The 19,136-nt window shown below is 50.9% G+C and overlaps 1 long non-coding RNA gene across 1 annotated transcript; it reads left to right on the top strand.

Moving 5' to 3' along the window:
* The first annotated feature begins 339 nt into the window (after positions 1-339).
* LOC118992773 (uncharacterized) lies at positions 340-17,447 on the top strand. Its single transcript, XR_005067712.1, has 3 exons — positions 340-418; positions 12,292-12,447; positions 16,326-17,447. It is a non-coding gene; the product is annotated as an uncharacterized LOC118992773 (long non-coding RNA).
* The last annotated feature ends 1,689 nt before the right edge of the window (positions 17,448-19,136 follow it).

The raw sequence follows: 19,136 nt of genomic DNA, 5'->3' as shown, positions 1-19,136 counted from the left end.
TATTTTTTAAAAGGAAGCCCTGATGTTGTTAGCCCTTATCTACTAATCCTCACCTCTACTACCATCACCTCCAGCCCTAGGCACTACTAATGTACTTTCTATCTTTATAAATTTTTATAGCTGGACATTTTATATAAATAGAATCATGGTTGTTGTATATGATTTTTTGTTATTTAATATAGTATTTCCAAGATTAATTTTTCCTGTATCACATATGAGTACTTTGTCTTTTATTGCCTAGTAATATTCCATTTTTGGATATAGTAATTTTTAGTTGCACATTCAATATTGTGATGTTATGCTGTTCTCCTTCTATCTTCTTCCAGCCATAGAAACTTTGTGAAGCAGATAAGACATCCCCTACTTTATAGGTGAAGAAAAAGAGAAGGCCGCACAGTGGGAAGAACTCAGGAAACTGGTATGAGTTAAGACACATGGTCTTGCACTGAGAAGGAAGAAGAGCCATTTTTTTGGAAAAGGTCTGAGGGGAGAGACATGGATCTTCTCTGAAAATCAAGTTAGTCTGATGAGGGGAGACACACCATGTTCTAGAAAATATAGTTTGAGCAAGCCCTGCCCTGTCCCGAGGAACTCCAGCCAGAGAGGAGAACAGTGACACTTCTCTGGAGTGTCTGAGGTCTGAGACCTGTGACCTAAGGGGAGATGTGCTTGTACTCTGAGAAGTCCCCATTCTTCAGACATTCTCCAAGAGGCTCATTGGTCATGAGCCTGGGTCCCAAGTCACCTTCAGCTCTGGGGTGCTAAGCTGTGACACAAGTCTGCATGTCTTTGTAAGAATCCAAGTCCATGCAATTCCAGAAGGGATACCAAGTAAATGGCCAGGACCCTAAATCACCCAGCAAGGGCTTTTCCCATAGCTGGTGCTCAGAGTTGTCAAATGACTACATGAACACTGACTAGTCAGTGAATGTTTATTTACTCTGCTGGGTGTGTAGAGTTGGGGTACTTGCTTCCTGCCCTGAAACCCACTTTTCAGGTATCTGGAGTTCGTTGGTCTCCCACCAGTTAGGCTCAGCCTTAGCTCAGGCCTTAGGCCCAGCTGGGCCTTCCCTGAAGCGGGGGCAGGTTAAGTAGCTCCAGACCATCTGTCTGCATCTCCACTTCAAGGCACCGTGGCTCTGGGTGTCATTGCATTTTTGATATATGAGTTCTGGCCTCATTCCTTCAGAACAGGCTTCACTACATACCCTGATTGTGATTGTGGCACTTGGACCCTGTATGACAGACCTGAGTCCCTGTCTTAGCTGCCTACCCAGCCAATCACCCCTCTCTGGCTCTGCATCTGGCCCTGAGCTTCCTGGGCCCCTCGCCTACTCACACTGGACTCTGAATGTTGTGTGGGAGCACTCTGCTATTTCTCACCGGCCATGCAAAAGGCTGATACCTGCCTTTGGGACCCTCTGATCTCCTCAGATTTGATCTTCTAGCATCAGTCACTTAGTCACCCCCAGCTAGACTCCACCCAGGGCTGCTGGCTCCCCAGGCTGCCCTCCTAAATCTAGTCCACAGGCCTACATGCAGCCAAGTTCTTGTCCTCATGTGCCTTGTGGGCTTTGTGTTTCAGACAGTCCTGGCATGGTGCGGGGGGCACAATGTTTCTCTGAGGCCAAATTTTATTCTCAGCCCTAGTCAACTAAAGCCAAAAGCTGTAGTTTGGGAGGAATGAAATGGGAGATGAGACCACAGAGGTATTTTGGGCCTCTGTGGTTGGAGCCCCTGAATTTGATGTAGCAGCCCCTTCAGATTTTTACCTCCACTCGGGTGGACAACCCAAGTGACTCCAAGTGCGCTGCCATTCATAGAAAATGCCTGACTTGGCTTGGGTTTCCAGATGCAGGGCCCGAGTCGAGGATTGGGTGCCATGATTTCTGGAGGAAAGGAAGAAGAATATGGCCTCAGGGAAAATGAATCCTTGGCCCTGTCACAGAGAGGGCTCTGGAACATAAATTGCACCACAGTGTTGAAGCCCCTTGAGGCAAAGAGGCCCCCATTTCCACTGGCCATTGAAGGCAGTTTGATCAACTTCCATCAGCTGAGGCTCTTCTCTGGAGAAAGGGCTTCCATGAGCCATGAGCAGCCAGTGTCCACAGCTCACAGTTGTGTGAGCACATAGCCCCCCAGAGGGGATCTGGGAGGAGCGCTGCAGTGGCGTCAACCACAGCACCTCTCTGTCTCCGAGTCTTTGAGCCTGGGTGCTCTTGGCCGGACAGCAAGCACAGTCGGGATGTGAGGTGGGGTTAACTCACCTGGCAGCAGCCCAGCAAGGTAGGCGAGACTCCCTCCCCTCTCTCCGACAGACCAATGTAGTGGCACTCTGTATAGTCCCCAGAGGTTCCAGTGGAACCGTTCCCTGTTGCCTACAGAAGACTTCAAGAGGTGGCTTTCAAGTTTCCCCTGCTCCTCCCTCCTGTCTCTTGAAATCATCTCCCAAATGCGTGCTTTTGCTCAGGCACTGCACTCAGGGGGATCCTGACTAAAATACCTGAGGCAGGAGTTTGGACTGAACCCTGAGGGTAGCAGAGACCTGTGGAGGGTGTTATGCTGGGTCAGGGCAGCTTCATTGGGTTTTTACTTTAGAACAGTCCCAAGGGACACTGAGAAGTGGGCACTGTCACAGTGGACTGTGGGAGAGGGGTCGGCTGATGGGTGTGAGGAGAGGAAGAAGACAGAAGTTACTGACAGGGAGAAAGAGAGATGGGACTCAGCACTGGCTGGAGGGCAGGGAGAGTCTATAGCCCAAATCCCCAGCAGCTGGGGCTTGGGGCAAGATGGGGCTGTGGAGAGGCGCTGGTTTGGGGGCAGCAAACAGATCTGGTTTGCCCAGTGCCCTCCCTTTCTAAAGAAGCAACGATTATATGAAATGTCCAGAATAGGCGAGTCTATAGAGAAAGTCGATAGATTAGTAGCTGCCTAGAGCTGGTGGAAGGTCAAAGTGGGATTCAGAAGGACTGGGGGTGGAGGGGTGCGGTAGTGACAGCTGAAAGTCACGGATTTTCTTTTTAGAGTGATGAAATATTTTTAAATTGACTGGAGATGACTATGACTGTGAATATACTAGAAAACCTTGAACTGTAAAGTTTCTATGGGTGATGTATATGGTATGTGAATACTATCATAATAAAGCTGTTATTTTTTAAAAAACAATGAGTGCGAAGTTGTGCAAGGGATCTGGGTTGGCTGTGGAGGGAAGTTTGCTGACTAATGGGAGGTGGGATAGACTTCAAAAGTCCTATTACTCACCCATCTTATTTACCACTGGAGAGTTGGGCCCTGGTCTTGCCCACAGGACAGTGTGAGTCAGGGGCTTGAACCCGGTTCTCCGGACTCCCTGGTTCAGCCTTTGCCCCACCACCTCCAGCCACTTTGCCCGCAGTTGCTCCCTCCCGTCCTCACTCCATTTGGCAACATTGCCTTCTATTTGGCTGGCTGTCTGCTGAGAGGTGGGCAACAAACTGGATAAATGGCCTTTCTGCAACCTGCCCTCACCCTGCTCTGCCTGGTGAATTGGTGAGACTGACTGCCCCCCACCCCCAGAGGTCTTCCTGCTGCCAAGGAGGTGGCCTGAGAGGACCTGGCTTGGGTGGAGAAAAAGATGCTTGGTTCTCTGAGCAAGAGGGGTCGGGAAATTGAGTCTGACACCTGGCAAGGCTCTCTGCCTGGGCAGCACGCTAGGGAGGCCGGCCTGCACCCTGGCCAGGCTCTTCCAGGCCAACCCCTTGCTGGGGTCCTGGCTGAAGCCAGAAGTGGGTGCGCCGAGAGACTGTGCGTGGGGTGGGAAACGGGCAGGCCGCCCACGGGTAATGGAAAAGCTCAAACATTGGTCATGGCGGGCCTGCTGTGTTTGTGTATTGAAGTCAACAATAGAAGAGGAGTTTGTGACCTTTTGCCAAAGATGCTAAGATTCCCAATGACTACCTCAGAATGCATGCTCGAAGCACTCCTGGTACTTTCCTGTCAGGACTGCCTCACCCTTGCTTCTAGCAAGTCCCCCGAACCGCTCTGCTTCAGGTACCTCCATCAGCCTCAACACTCTCTCTCCTGGCAGCTTTGTCCAGGCCAAATGCTTAGCTTAGTGCTGGCATTCAAGGTGCCCCTTCCACCGCCAGTGTCATTCTCACTTTCCCAGTGTCATCCTGAGCAGACTTTCTGCTGGGCCCTGCCTCCCCACTAGGGGCTCAGAGCTGCTCCACATCCAGTAGAGCCTTTGCTGGATGGCCTGCCTGACCTTGGTCAGGGCCTTGCTTCCTTGCAGGAAGATGAGGGCCTTTCCCTAGGCCACATCCTGACTTTCTGGCACACCAGTCACTGGGCCTCTCACTGAGTTGGAAACCCCTACCTTGTCAGCTGCCTGAGTCATGCCTGACGCTTCACTCACATTAGCTAATGCTAGGAAGGCAACTGGGTGCCTTTCCTGTTATCTCACTTGAAGCTAAATGCTCATCAATGACACTGACTGGACAGAGGAGGCTTCTGAGACTGCAAATGAAGTCATGGCTGAAGGAGCTTTTATGTTTGCTGAAGGGGTTTGGGTCAAGAGCTACTCTCAGCAACTCTCCTCTGGCTGTTATTTTTAAAAAAATTTTATTTACTTGTTTTGTGAAAATATTTTTATTGATTAGGCTATTATAGTTGTCCCGTTTTTTCTCCTCTTTATTCCCCTCTACCCTGTACCCCCCATCCCACCAGCATTCCTCCCCCTGCCCCTTAGTTCATGTTCATGGGTCGTACATGTAAGTTCTCTGGCTTCTCCATTTCCTATACTATTCTTAACTCCCCCTGTCTATTTTGTACCTAGCACTTATGCATCTCATTCCCTGTTCCTTTTCCCCTATTCTCCTCTCTCTCCTTCACTGCTAATAATCCTCCATGTGATCTCCATTTCCATGATTCTGTTCCCGCTCCAATTTTTTGCTTAGTTTGTTTTTTGATTCAGCTGCTGATAGTTGTGAATCTGTTGTCATTTTACTGTTCATAGTTTTGATCATTTTTTTAGATATGTCCATTTAACATTTCATACAATAAGGGCTTGATAATGATGAACGTCTTTAACTTGGCCTTATCTGGGAATCACTTTAATTGCCCTTCCATTCCAAATGATAGCCCCACTGAATAGAGCAAGCCTGGATGTAGGTCCTTGCTTTTCATGACTTTAAATATTTCTTTCCGGCTCCCTCCTGCCTGCAAAGTTTCCTTCAAGAAATCAGCTGACAGTCTTATGGGAACTCCTTTGTAGGCAACAGTCTCCCTCTCTCTTGCTGCTTCCAAGACCCTTTCCTTATCTTTGATCTTGGGTAATATAATCATGATGTGCCTTGGTGTGTGCTTCCTTGGGTCCCACCTCTTTGGGACTCCTTGAACTTCCTGAACTTCCTATTTCCACTGCCAGATTGGGGAAGTTCTTTATTATTTTTTCAAATAAGTTTTCAATTTCTTGCTCTTCCTCTTTTCCTTCTGGCACCCCTATGATTTGGATGTTGGAATGTTTAAAGTTGTTTCCTAAGCCTCTCCTTATTTTTTTGAATTCTGTTTTCTTCATTCTGTTCTGATTGAATATTTATTTCTTCCTTCTTCTCCAAATTGTTGATTTGAGTCCTGATTTCCTTCCCCTCACTGCTGGTTCCCTGTATATTTTTTTCTTTATTTCACTTTGCATAGCCTTCACTTTTTCATCTCTTTTTCAACCACACTCAACCATTTCTGTGAGCATCCTGATTACCAGTGTTTTGAACTCTGCATCTGATAGGTTGGCTATCTCCTTGTCACTTAGTTCTTTTTCTGGAGTTTTGAACTGTTCTTTCATTTGAGACATATTTTTTTGTCTCCAGGTGCCTGTTACATTGTAAGGTGTGGAGCCTTAGGTATTTGCCAGGGCGAACCCACGTTGCTGCACTGTGGCACTGTATGTTAGGGAGGGGTACGAGAGGGAACAGTGCTGCTCGCTTGGTTTTCTGCTGGCTTTCAGTCACTTCCCCCAGTACCCACAAGCAAATTGGGCCCTTCTGGTCCTGATTCCAGGGTGGGTGTGTTTGTGTACATTCTAGGACCTTGTAGATCTCTCCAGCAAACTCTCCTGTGAGGATGGGAGTTTCTCCTGCCACCGTAACTTCCACAGATTTTTATAGCCAGAAGTTTTGAAGCTTTAGTCTCTCACCCTGGAACCCTGGGTGTGGGGTCTGTCTCACTCCCCAGTTGTTCCTCCTGGCCCATCTGCACTCGACTGTGGGACTACCCAGTCCTCCCACCACTGCCTAGCTGCCCATCCTCTCTGCCCCTACTACCAGTCTCAATGAGTGTTTCTTCTTTAACTCCTTGGTTGTGAGACTTCCATACAGTTTTTGAGCAGTTCTGGTTATTTTTGTTTTTAAATTTGTTGTTGTCCTTCTTTTGGTTGTGCGAGGAGAGAATGTGTATCTACCAACCCTTCTATCTTGGCTAGAAGTCCTCTGGCTATTATTTTCACCATTACTGTTGCCTCCAGTTTCACTAGCCACAGCAGCATCCTTTACCACCAATATCTCCATTATCCCATCATTTCCTCTTCCCTCACTGTCGTATTATCTACCATTTCTACTACCACCATCACTCCAATCCCATCCCCATCATCCTCAGCAAGTCTACCATCATCACCACCATTGCCACTGCTGATGTCTCAATCATCCCTATAATTTCCTCCATCCTCACCTCCAACTGCACCTCCATTCTCAGCTCCACCAACTTCGCCATCTCAACCATCATCACCACTGCCACCCACATAGCTCCCCGGTTGGACTTCTGACATCACTAGATGTTTCTTAACAACCAGGCATGTGTCTGTTGGGTGAAGCAACCCTGGATGTGGGGTGTGACCAGAACTGTAGATTTTAGCTTCTGGCTTATGTCTCTCCTCATGCACTGGGACTCTGGCCTTGAATGGTGATGGTGGCCCAGTGGGGGAGATCTGGGCTGAGCGGCTTGGCATCCATGCAGCCAATGCATGAGAATCAGTGGGCAGCCCACCTGGTTTGTATGATTTGGGGCACAGGAGACTTGTTACATGTGATGTCAAAGAAATCAGGAAATCTGGGGGAGGGGTAGGAGCCTGGAGCAGTAGTTGGCACTCTAGCTGTGCCATGAACATGGTGTGGCCTCCGAGTCACTGCCTCTCTCCGGACCTCCATTTCTCCTCTTAAAATGGCAAGAGCAACCTTCTCTTTCTCCATTAAGAATGCCAAGGGCTCAAAGTGTATCCATAGCCTCTGAGGGCGTGCTGCACAGCCGGGTGCCCTGCCATCCTGCCTGGGTGTGGTTGTGGCCCCCACCTCTTTCCAGCTCTGGAATCTCGAAGAAGTCATTCACTGTTTCTGCTAAGCTTGTTTCCGTATCTGTAAACAAGGAGTAAATAATAGACTACCTCTTAAGACTGCTGTGAGTATTGACTGAAACCATCCATGGAGAGCACTTAGTTCAAATTCTTACCTGTGTGCCAGGCATGCAGGGGTGGGTGATGCCTCTCCACTTCACAGAGGATAACAGAGCAGGGGTCAAGGTCAGCAGTGAGACCTGTCTGAGATCATCTGGTTAGAAGGAACAGAGCAGGGATTGGAAACAAGGCCACGAGCTTCCTGGTTCCTCTTCTGAGTTCCTATTGACTTGAGAATGTGTGTTCAGCCTGCAAGGGCCACAGAGGGATGCCAAAGCCTAGCTCTTGCCCTGGAGCCCATGGTTCAGGCCAGGGAGGGGAGAAGATTGGGCCTCTGGCGGTGGAACTGGTCTGAGAAAAAGTGTGCCATCCAGGCCTGGCTGTGCAACTCAGCCAGAAGTACTTGGATTTCTCAGGAGCAAGAATCCCAGAAAGGCTGGGCTGGGGTGGGTGTTAGGAAACTAGAGGGGCTTGGAGTAGCAGAGGAGAAGACGAGCAACCCAGTTAAAGAAATCTGAGCAAGCAGGTATTTCAGACTGGAGGAGCATGGCATGGGGTCAAAGAGCGCAGATGCCTGGCCCATGGCTATGAAGGTTCTGGATCCTGAAAGCCAAGCACTGAAACGGTCCTTGGGAGTCACCAGCGCATCCACCTCACTCAAATGACAAGGGCCAGACCAGAGCTGTAACTGGTCTGGTGGTGTTTTTCTGACCATCAGCAAAACTGTCCAACATCATGAACACTGGTGATCAAAGGTGGCTGAAGTCCTGGATTTTCCTCCCATCCTGTCATCCTGTACAAGGGAGCTGGGGCCCTGCTTAGGAGGAGACCTTGGGGAGGCAACAAGCAAGACAGTGATGTAGCAATGTTATGGGTCCTCTCTCCTGTGCAACAGTCACATGAGGTTGCTGCCTGCTCCGCCTGTGTTAGAGGCTCTGCCGTTCCGTGAGTACTCACTAGAGACTGGGCACTGTGGTTGTTACTATCCTCATTTCCTAGTGGAGAAACTGCTCAGCTAGAGCGGAGCTGGGGTTGGATGCAAGGCCTGCCTGATGCTACCTCAGAAGACACACACTAAAGCCCCAGTCTCTATCCCCTTGACCAGGGACTGCAGGGGAAAGTAGTGACCTGGATGATGACCTGGGAGGAGTGGAAACAAGATGAGCAGCTGCTGCCACAGCCAGCTGCCTGGGGGCCAGAGCTCCCTGCCACCCACAGTCCAGCCTGCTCTGTGCCAAGGCCAGCTGCCTGTCCCACTGAGGGTGGCTGGAACACCTAAGCTCCTGGGGCCATCATCCTCTCTTCCCATGGCCCTGGCACAGGTCCCCATGCCAGTGGGCTTGGATACCCAGAGCACAAGCAAGCCCAGCTCTGTGGTCCACCACACCACCCACCGGTTTGGAGCAAGGGGGTTAGGATCTGCCTGTGGACACACAACCTCATTAAACAGAAGGCATGAGGCCCCTGGAACTGCCTCTGGACAAGGCTGGGCTCTGGCCTTCCATCCAGGCTGCCCAGGTAGAGGAGTGTCCTACCGCCCACCTTCCAGCTATGGGAGAGCTGTCTGAGGTGGAAGAGGGAAACTGGGGCCCAGACAGCAACTGAGCATTTCAGGAGGGAATTTCAAGGTGAAAGAAAGAAAGTTGAGGACCAAGTACCCAAATACCTCCCCACCGCATGGCCCCCAGGCACCCCTCCTCAGCATGAGCCTCCTGAGCATCTTAGCTCAGTGGGCGATCCTGCCGGACCTTCACTCCCCCAGAGAGTCCTGACAGTTTCCAATGGCGGCCACGTTGTCAGTGCTCTGGCACGGACCTGTCTATCCCTTACTGACACCATTGCGCCAGCCTCTGCCCGAGCCCCTGCCCCCAGGCCCTCCCCACCTGTCCAGCCTCATCAGTAGTCAAGGTGGCCATGTCACCCCCTGCCTTATATCTTCCCAGGCCCCCTGTTGTCTGCAGAGAAAGTTCCAGCTCCTTACCCAGGTGGTCAAGGCCCCTGGTGTCTTAAGGCGTCCATGCTCCCTGGGCCCGGTCTCCCCGTGCACCTCACCCACCTTCCAGGTAAACCCCTGGCTCCGGGAAAGTCTGAGCTATTTAGTGGCGCCTCCTCAGCACTGGGCCTGAAAAGTCCTTCACATGAGATTTGGCTAAAACACTCCCCTCTCCATGAAGTGTACCATTAATTCCCCATGTCTGGCCTGGGGGATGGACTGCTGGCTCTTTCCCGCCTACTTGCTTCTGTGCACTCATACGACACAGTGACTGATGCTCAGGGCAGATTTGGGTCCTAGCCTGTCTTCCCCAGTGAGACGGAAGTTCCTAGAGTCGGGAATCAATCCTGTTTCCTTCTCTCTGTGGCAAGGAGTCTGGCCCAGAGAGGAGGCACAGGAACACATTCATTCATCCACCCTCCCAATGCCATTGAGGTGTTCTTTACAGACTGCACAACGTTCTCAAGCAGGACAGCCACTGGTAGCCACACTCAAAATCCCATGGTCTGGGGCAGCTGATGGGACCTGGGAGGCAAGAAGGGGGCATGATGATTGGCATGTGATGGGGAGGCCCTGGCCTCTGCTCCCAGGGAGGCCTATTTTAAGGCAGCCTGGGGCACAGGATAGCTTGGGTTTGAATTTAAGCTCTCTCACACTCTATCTGTGTATTTTGGGTAACTTACTTATCCTCTCTGAGCCCCCAGTGACATTTTCCCTTAGAGTTTTATAAGCAATGAGGTGGTACTGGAAAAGGACACAGTGGGCGTGTGATAGATGACTATCATCTCTCCTTCTTCAGGGGGCTTCTGGTTCAGTGCGGGTCACCTGGAACCTATCCTCAAAGAAGCGGAGAGCTAAAACCCTGCAGCACATACAGGTACCCTGATGCGGCTCTGCGAGAATGTAAGGGCAGTCCAGAGGTCCTGGGATCTCTGCCCTGGGAGATGGGCTGCCCGGGTCAGGGGCACAGAGATGCCTGTCTACCCTTCTTGCCCCAAAGCCACCACCGGTCCCTGTCCTCTGCACTCCTCAGTAGCCCGGCAGGGCTGGTACTGGGTGCGCCCAACATCGGCCCTACAGCCGCTGGTAGGGCCAACCCCTCATCAGGCCTGGCTCCGTGCCTCACATCCCTCTGGCAGTGCCTGGCCACTGGCTTCCTGCAGGCGGATGAGGGTTTGTGCCCTGCACTGGCAAGCCCTCCCAGAGCTGAGGTGCCTTGGGTCCAGGCCCACACCTACTGACCCTCTTAGGGAAGGCCTGATGAATAGGGACTTGTATAAGAAGGGCCACATCTCTGCACTGATCACAGCAACCAGGGCTAAGTGACACCTTCCTCCTGTGATTGGGGCTTCTCAGAGGAGGTCTTGCACCCCCCCCAGACTCGACTTTCTGGGCCAGGACTGTGGCTCCCCACTCAGATCCTTTCCAGAGCGTGGTTGTGTCTTTCCCGTCAGACTAACTTACTTTTCATGGCAGGTCCACGTCTCCTCCCTCATACCAGCTTCCTGGGGCAGGGCCATGACTCCTGCTCAGACTAGGGGAGGAGGTGAGTTGCAAGACTGTATTAGTAGCGCCTGGTTGGGAGGGGGTGGCAGCATGGTGACGTTGAGGTCCTATCAAAGCTTTCCTACGTGGGTGTCAAGTGGTAGAGAAGGGAAAATCATGGATAAAGAGCGAGAGGACAGGGGGGCCCCGTGGCACCCAGAGACTGGGCTTCTGTCCTGTAGGTTATGGGGAACCAAGGAGGGGGGCAAAAAAGTCAGATGCACGTTCCCACAGATCCCTCTAGCTGTGGGATGGCCTAAAGGAAAAGGAAGCCTGCGCTGCCGAGCAGGGAGGGGGGGGGGGGCGGACAGGAGGGAAGGAGACCTTGACAGGTCTGGTGTAGGAGGAAGGGCGGAGGATGAAGGTCTAGCTCCCTGGTCTCAGTTGAGGTCGGGTGCCAGTGAGGGTCGGGTGCCAGGGGAGTGCCAGTGAGGGCCTGCACCTGTCAGGTGCCCCAGGGGCCATGCGGGTGGGAATGTCCAGAATCCAGCTGGGAGAGGAGGTTTGTACCAGAGGCAGAGCTGGAGAAGTGGAGTCAGCAGGTGTGAGGTGAGGTGTGAGGTCGCCTGGAGAAAGGGGGAGATCTAAGACCCTGTTGGGGGACACAGGAAGGAGGCACAGAAGAGAAAGCCCCCACTGATCTCATGTTCCCTTTTCTAGAAAAGAGGCGAACACAAGCTGGCTCTATCCCTGGCTGGGGTGGGGGTGGGGAGGCCCAAAGCAGTGGATGCTTGTTGGGTCTGTGGGCTCCCTGACAGCCCCCTGGCCTGGCCTGAGGACTTCTGCCCCGCCCTCCAGGCCTTCCACTCCACACAGAGACTTTGCACTTCTTTGGAATTTTCCAGGTGGAAATTTGCCTCAAAGGGCCTCTTTGGCTCCACATGCTCAATACATCTTGTCTCTGGTCCCACCATCCCAGCCCCCAGTAGTCCTGGGCTCCAGGACCGAGCCCCCTGGAGTGCTGGGCCCTCCTATCAGGGGGGTAGTGGAGCAGCCAAGGAAGGAAACAGGTCCCCTGGTGACCCCCTTGTACCTCTCCCCGCTCCCCACCCGTTCCAGACACATTTGCGATTTATCTTTCTCTGTTGTTTATTGTGTGGAGGCCAGGCCTTCCAGCCAACTCGGAGCTGGACCGGCCAGCCGCAGCCGAGACGGCCGTCCCAGCCAAGCACAGAGCAGCCCCCGCCTGCCGTCCCCTCAGCCACCCCTGAGCCAAGCAGGGCCTAAGCTCTGGCCTGGCCGGATGCTCATTATGGAGCCTCAGGGCCTGTCTCCCCTATTGTCTGCCCATGTTTACAGCCTTGCTCATGTTTGCCTCATGATTTTATTCCAGGTGACGCCCCAGTCTGGATGGGGCCTGCATGCCATCCTACTGAGGCCTCTCTCGTCACCCAGGCCTTGGGCCCCTGGGCTCCTCATCCATCATCTCACTGAACAGCAGCAGTGGGAGGGCTCATCACCTACAGGGGAGCGACCGAGAGCTGGACTGGTGAGCAGGGTGGGAACCTGTGCTCTTTCTGCTACATGCAGGGGGGTGTGTCCCCATGTGCATGTGTCCACGTGTGTGTGCACACTCGTGTGTAGGCACATGTGCACTCGTGTGTGTGCATGCATATGAGTGTGCTTTGTGTGTGGCTGTGCTTGTGGGCATGTATGTGTGCAGGCACATGTGTGGGGGGGTTGTGGGAACACACATGCATGTGCATGTGCATTTGTTTATGTGTTCGTGCACATGTGTGTGTTCTTGTGTGCCTGTGTGTGCTTGTGTGCTTGTGCTCTGTGTGTGTCTCTGTGTGTGCATGTTGGTGTTGAAGAGGTGAGTGCACACACACACCACAGCCTGTCAGTTTTTGCTTCTTCTCTGCTGGATACAGAACCTGGAGAGCTAAGCACATGGATGCCTGCAGACCTCCAGGCTGGGCTTCCAGGCTGGGCTTCCAGGCTGGTTGTCCCCTTCACAGTGGTGTAGACCTTGGCCAAGTCATTCACCTCCCCCAGTTTTAGTTTCCTTTTGGGTAAAATGGAGGTTGTGTTGATGCTGACCTCGCAGCATGTCTGAGGAGTCTAGAAGGACCATGCTGGGCTCTGGCTATAGATACAAGGCCTGAATTGTTTGGTGGCAAAGGTTAGTATCCCCATCTCTAGAAATTAGGGGGCTGGAATGCTCACATGTCTGTGTGGTCCTGGCTGAGGTGGCCAGGGGAGACCACGGACAGAGGGGATGGAAGGTCTCGAGTAGGAAGAGGGAGCATGGGGTAGCACGCAGACTGGCAGTGGAGCCGGGTGGTGTGTAAGATGGCAGAGTTTTGTTGATCTTGCTCGTTCTTTATGGTGTGCTGACAGCCAGGCAACACAGTATAACTCTTTTTAAGCACATCCCTGTCCCTTGGGACTGCGCTCTAGAAGCTGATAGTGACAGTAACATGACTACAGCTCTGGGCTCTCAGAGGCAGGTTTGTAGGGTTGGTGAACTCCAAGGAGGCATAGTTCCTCAGGGCCCCTGCCTAGGGTTCCTGCCCCAGGGTCTCCCTTCCTGGGAGCCACAACCTCTGTGCTCCTGTGGCCTTGGGGCATCCCCTGGCACCAGATGTGGTTATGACTGAGACAGGGGTGGCTCAGAGGTGCCCTAGGGAAGAAAGGTCACCCCAAGGACATGGAGCCCCTAGGAGGCAGCTCTGTTCTGGGCCTTCTGACCCTGACTAACCCATCTCCACTGACCTAGGTAGGCAGGTGCCTCCCCTAGGGACCCTGAGAACCTGAGACAACCAGGCCCAGGCGATCTCTGCCCCTCCCACCTCCCAAGGCTGCCTCGAACCCTGAGAAACTTCCACCCGTTTCACAGCAGCTGAGGGCATTTGGGGAGCTGCCGAACACCTTCCTGGATTGTGCTGGAAGTTATGGGGGAGCTGGGAGGCTCCCCAGAGGGTCAGGGAACCCTGCTCCCACATGAGCTGATCCCTAGGGAAGCTGGAGGGGAAGATGGTTCTGAAGAGTCAGGCCTCTCATTTCTCCCTACAGCAAAGCCTGGCACTCAGTGAAGCTCAAGTGTGCACGTGTGTGTGTGCACGTGTGTATGTGCATGCATACTCGAAGCCTCAAAGTCTGTCCAAAGTCTATAGTGAGAATTAGACACGCCCGTGACTCTGACCCAGGCCGTGTGGCTACGTCTGGGAGTCCGCAGTCCCGGCCAAGGATGGGCTCGCAGCCCACCCAGCCCCCCCCACACAGAGGCCAGCACCCCCCTCCGTTGCCCCCTTTCAGAGAACAGAGGATCAGGGGTTGAAGGTCTTGGGAGAGCCCATAAAAGTGCCGACAAATGCATTTATGTTTCTCCAGATGACACCAAAACAAACCGCACTACAGAAGAGACAGTGTTTCACTCATTTTAAATCATGGTCATGGGGGCTCTGCAATTAATTTCCATTTTTCATCCTTTCTTTGCGCTAGAGACGTCCCTGTCTGAAACCAGCCCCCACCCCTCACCCCACCCGCCCCACAACTCCGTTTCAACCAGACGCTCATAAATCTGTTTTGCTTGTTCCACACGAGTTGCCTGGGAAAAGGCCCCATTTGCCGCGTCTGCTCCTCTGTCCAAACGTTCAACGCCTTCGATATTTTATGGTTTCACGTTATTGACTTGGCTTTCCAGGTCCCCTGTGGTAAGCGGCTGTTTGAGAAAGCGGCAAGAGGCGTGGGGTGACCTCAGGTTCACCCCCTTGCCTGGCCGGAGCAGGGAGAAACGTGCAAAAGCCCTGCAGCTGCCCAGGGGCCCACGGCCTCACAGGGCAGTTGCTGAGGGGCCACAGGTCCTGACTGGAGGCTGTCCCTCTGTGCCCTGACTTCACCCCATCCTGTGGTCCCAGGCCTGTTGTCCTCAACTTCCAGGACCTGTATTGCCAACACCTTGGCTTCTGCTTCCCTCTCCCCTTTCCCTCTCCAGCCCAGCTCCTGCTTTTCCCAAGGACGTTGCTGCCCCCAACCCCCACCTCCAAGTGAACAGTGTGTCCCAGAAGCAAAAGATCCAGGTGGAGAGGAAGGTGTGCAGGGGTAAATGTCCAGGGTGGCTCCCTCCACAGCCAGGCCAGGCCTCCTCTGTGCCACCAAGGACACAGGAAAAAGCCAGGCTGACTTTCAACTGGTGTGTCCCGGAGTGGTGATCTAAGTTGTTAAATACTTTGACTGGCATCCTGAATGGGGAGACACCTGCCGTGGCCCCAGGGGGATCCATGAGAGGGTGACAGACAGGTAACTAGGTAATTATGGTTCCAGTGCTCAGTGGTGTTCAGCAGGACACAGGGACTCAGAGGCATCGTCAGCCTCTGCCCAGGTCTCCTGGAGGAGAAGGCAACATCTTAGTTGATCCTTGAAGGACTTCCAAGAAACACCGAAAGTGCATGGTGACAGAAAGGAGGTGGTGGGGGTGGTACTTCAACAGCATGTGCAAAACCAAGCAAAAGAGAGATGTTCAATGTGTCTGAGAAATGGCTTGTGGTGTTCACAGAACAGGGGGGTGGAGGATAGGTGTTGACCAGGACGAGCTGCGAGTGGAGGCATCTACCATAGAGAGATTGGAATTTGCCTCCACGGTGGCAATTTAAGCCCAGGAGTGACATAGAAGGGTTTACATGTTGGCAAAACCACCCTTTGGTGAGGAGAGTGGTTTGGAGAAGAAGTAGGGCTGGTGAAAATCACCGTCCTGCACACCATATGCAAAAATTAATTTAAAATAGTAAGAGTTAAAACTATGAAACTTCTAGAAGAAAACATAGGCAAAAAGCCTTAATTACATATTTCTGAGATACATTACAAAAAATACAAACAACAAAAGAAAAAAATCAATAAATTGGATTTCATTAAAATGAAAAACTTTAGCTCTTCTAAGACACTTCTAAGACAGCCAGGACTATCATATTAAGAAAATAATAGTCCTGGCTGCTCAGTGGTTTGAGTGCCAGCCTATGGACCAAAGGGTCGCTGGTTCAATTCACTGTCAGGACACATGCTTGGGTTGTGGGCCAGGTCCCCAGTAGGGGGCGTGCTAGAGGCAACCGCACATTGATGTTTCTCTCCCTCTCTTTCTCCCTCCCTCCTTCCTCCGGTCTCTAAAAATAAATAAAAAAAGTATTTTTAAAAAAGAAAATGATAAAAGTAAAGCACAGACTAAAATTTCTATAAAACGTATATCCAACCCAGGATGTGTACCTATAGTATATGAAGACATTTCAGACAAAAAAATGGGCAAAAACTGGAATGCTCAGTCACGGCTGATGAAGTGTTAGATGGGGCTGCCACTTTGGAAAACAGCATGGCAGCTCCTTAAGATGCGAGACATGTACCTACCACGTGACACAGCTACCCCACTCCTAGGTATTTCCCAAGAGAAGTGAAGACATCCATCCACACACAGAAAGTGGCACATCGATATTCATAGCAGCTGTCCTTGTAGGAGCCTGAAACTGAAAATGTCCATCAGTGGGTGAATGGACAAACAAACTGAGCTATATCATTCCTAGACCACGACTTAGTGGTAAAGCAGATGGACTCCTGATACCTGCTACAACATAGATGCATCTCAAGATAGTCTTTCTGAATAAAAGAAGCCAGACCCCCCGGAAAGAGTGTATGAAATCCTAGAAAATGCAAATCCTGTAGTGCTTTGTTCAGGAGATCTTAGGAGGCTGGAAGGAGGGATTACTAAGGGGCAGGAGGAAACTTTTGGGGGTGATGCCTGGATGCTTTCATTATCATAGAGGTGATGATGATTTCATGAGCATGTACATATGTCAAAACATACCAAATGGTACATTTTGGATCATTGCTATTAATGTATGCTGACTGAACCTCAACAGAGCTGTGAAAAACTAACCAACATACAAATTAGAGCAGGGAACTGGGGAGGAGACAGGAGGTGACTGAGGTCCATGACCATGGCTGGGAGATTGAATGTTAATACGTGATGATTCAGTCACTCTCTCACTCCCACACTCACTCATCCTTTGCTCAATTGTAAGTCTCATAAAGGCAATAGTGAAGTCTGTCTTGTCCACCCTGTAGCCCCAGTGCCCAGCTTGCAGTAGACACTGGGTCAGAGAAAAGTGGATTGTCTCCAGAGGAATTTAGAAGGTACTCGGTCAGACCTGAGGATGTCTGAGGAGCTTGGAGAACCAAAAATAACTCCCAGGTTTCCAGCTTGAGTATATACTGCTGGGGTTCAGGTTTGTAAAGGAGAGAAAGGTGGGGATGCTTCAGACTTGGGGATGCTGAGTTTGTGGTGCTGGGGACAAAGTATGGGGACAGATATGCTGGAGTGAGGGTTAAGGAATCACCAGTATCTCTCCCAGTGGCTCTTTTTTTGTTTTTACATATTATTCTTTTATTTTTTAGAGAGAGGGGGAGGGAAGGAGAGGAGAGGGAGAGAAACATCATTAGGGGCCCTTCATGTGCCCCCAGTGGGGTACCTGGCCCACAACCCAGAAATGTGCCCTGCCTGGGAATCAGACTCATGACCCTTTGGTTCACAGGTCCACACTCAATCCATTGAGCTACACCAGCCAGAGCTCCCAGTGGCTCTTAATGTTGGCCGCATATTGGAATGAAAACTAAAAGTTAAAAAAAATACTGAGACCTGGTTCTTACCTCTGGACCAACAGAATCTCTGAGGATGCTGCTAAGCACTGGAGTTTTTCCAAAGCTCCCAGGACATTCTGACACGCAGCCAGAGTTGATAGCCCTCACCGTGGATGGTAAGTGAAATCATGGAAGAAGATGAGCTCCGCAGAGCACAGGGTGGGGACATGGGAGAGGAGAGGGTTTGGGAGCAAGCTTCAAGGAGCTCCAACTTTAGGAGATGGAAAAGGAACTGATGAATGCACGAATAGATGGAACAGCAAACCAATACTTCTCTCTGTTTCTCTCTCTCTCTCCCTGAAATGAATAAATAAAAATTAAAGGAGAAAAAAAGAGATGGAAAAGGGAGAGTAGTGAGAAACTAGGAGTAGCTGGAGGAGGACCTGAAGAGGCAGGTGGAGAATCAGGAGAGCGGGTCCTAGAAGAAAAGGAAAGTGGGTTCACAGAGTAGAAAGTTGAAATTAGTGTCAAATGCTGTGGCTACATGGAATAGGGGGAAAAATACAAAGGATCCATTGGATTTACTGACAAAAAGGCCATTGGGAATGTAGAGGGAGCTGTTTTGATGGAATAGGAATGACAATGGAGACTGGAGGGGACTATGGAAAAAGTGGGAGGTAAGGAATGGAAACAGTGAACTCTTAAAAAAAAACTTTGCTTTGAGGCGGAGGAAAGTGTGGAGTTAAGAAAGGGTTGGGGATTTTCAGGCAGGGAGTGGTTTAGGCATTTGATTGCTGATAGAAAGGAATCCAAACGGAACAGAATAAAGTACAGAAACAAGTTTCACATGCAGTCACTCAATTAGCGACAAAGACAGGGCTGCAATTCTATGCAGCACATGCTGCTGGAGTGTGTGTGTGTGTGGGGGGGTAAAATAACCTGATCCCTACCTCACACCAGACACAAATGTTAGTTCAAGATGCATTATAAACTTAAATATGAAAGCTAAAGCTGAAGAAATTGTAGGAGAATATCTTTATGACTTAGGGGCCAGGCAAAAAAGTTATGTTTAGAAACAATGTACCACTAAAGGCAAAATGAATCTATGGTGCTACAAATCATACTGGGGCCAGGCAGAAGGATTTACTCTTGAACTTGGACAAGAGTGTGGTGATTACAGGGGGCCGGGCGGGGGGGAAGGTGGAGGAAGGAATAGGGGGATAAATGGTGATGGGCAGAGACTTGACTTGGAGTGGTGAACACACAGTACAATGAAACCTGTGTAATTTTGTTAACCAGTGTCGACCCAATAAATTCAATGAAAAGGAAACAAATAAACAAATGAAATCATATCAGGGTTGCTGAATGACAGGGAAAGGGCACCATGGAACTTTCTGGAGTGAGGGAAATGTTCTGTGTACTGAGAAGGGTGGGGGTTACGTTAGTGTATGCAATTTTTTTTTTAAGTTTCCTTTTCAGTGAAATCCATTTGACTATGTAACACCTTGTAAATTTAAGATGTGCATCATGTTAATTTGATGCATTTATATATTATGATTGCCATTGTATGAATAGTTAGCCTCTCCATATATCACACAATTACATTTCTTT

The sequence above is a fragment of the Sturnira hondurensis genome, unplaced genomic scaffold, assembly GCF_014824575.4.
Source record: "Sturnira hondurensis isolate 20B ecotype Veracruz unplaced genomic scaffold, ASM1482457v3 Scaffold0008380, whole genome shotgun sequence".
NCBI classification, from domain to species: Eukaryota; Metazoa; Chordata; class Mammalia; order Chiroptera; family Phyllostomidae; genus Sturnira; species Sturnira hondurensis.
Note: the sequence above shows the minus strand (reverse complement) of the source record. Positions and strands in the feature narration are given on the sequence as shown.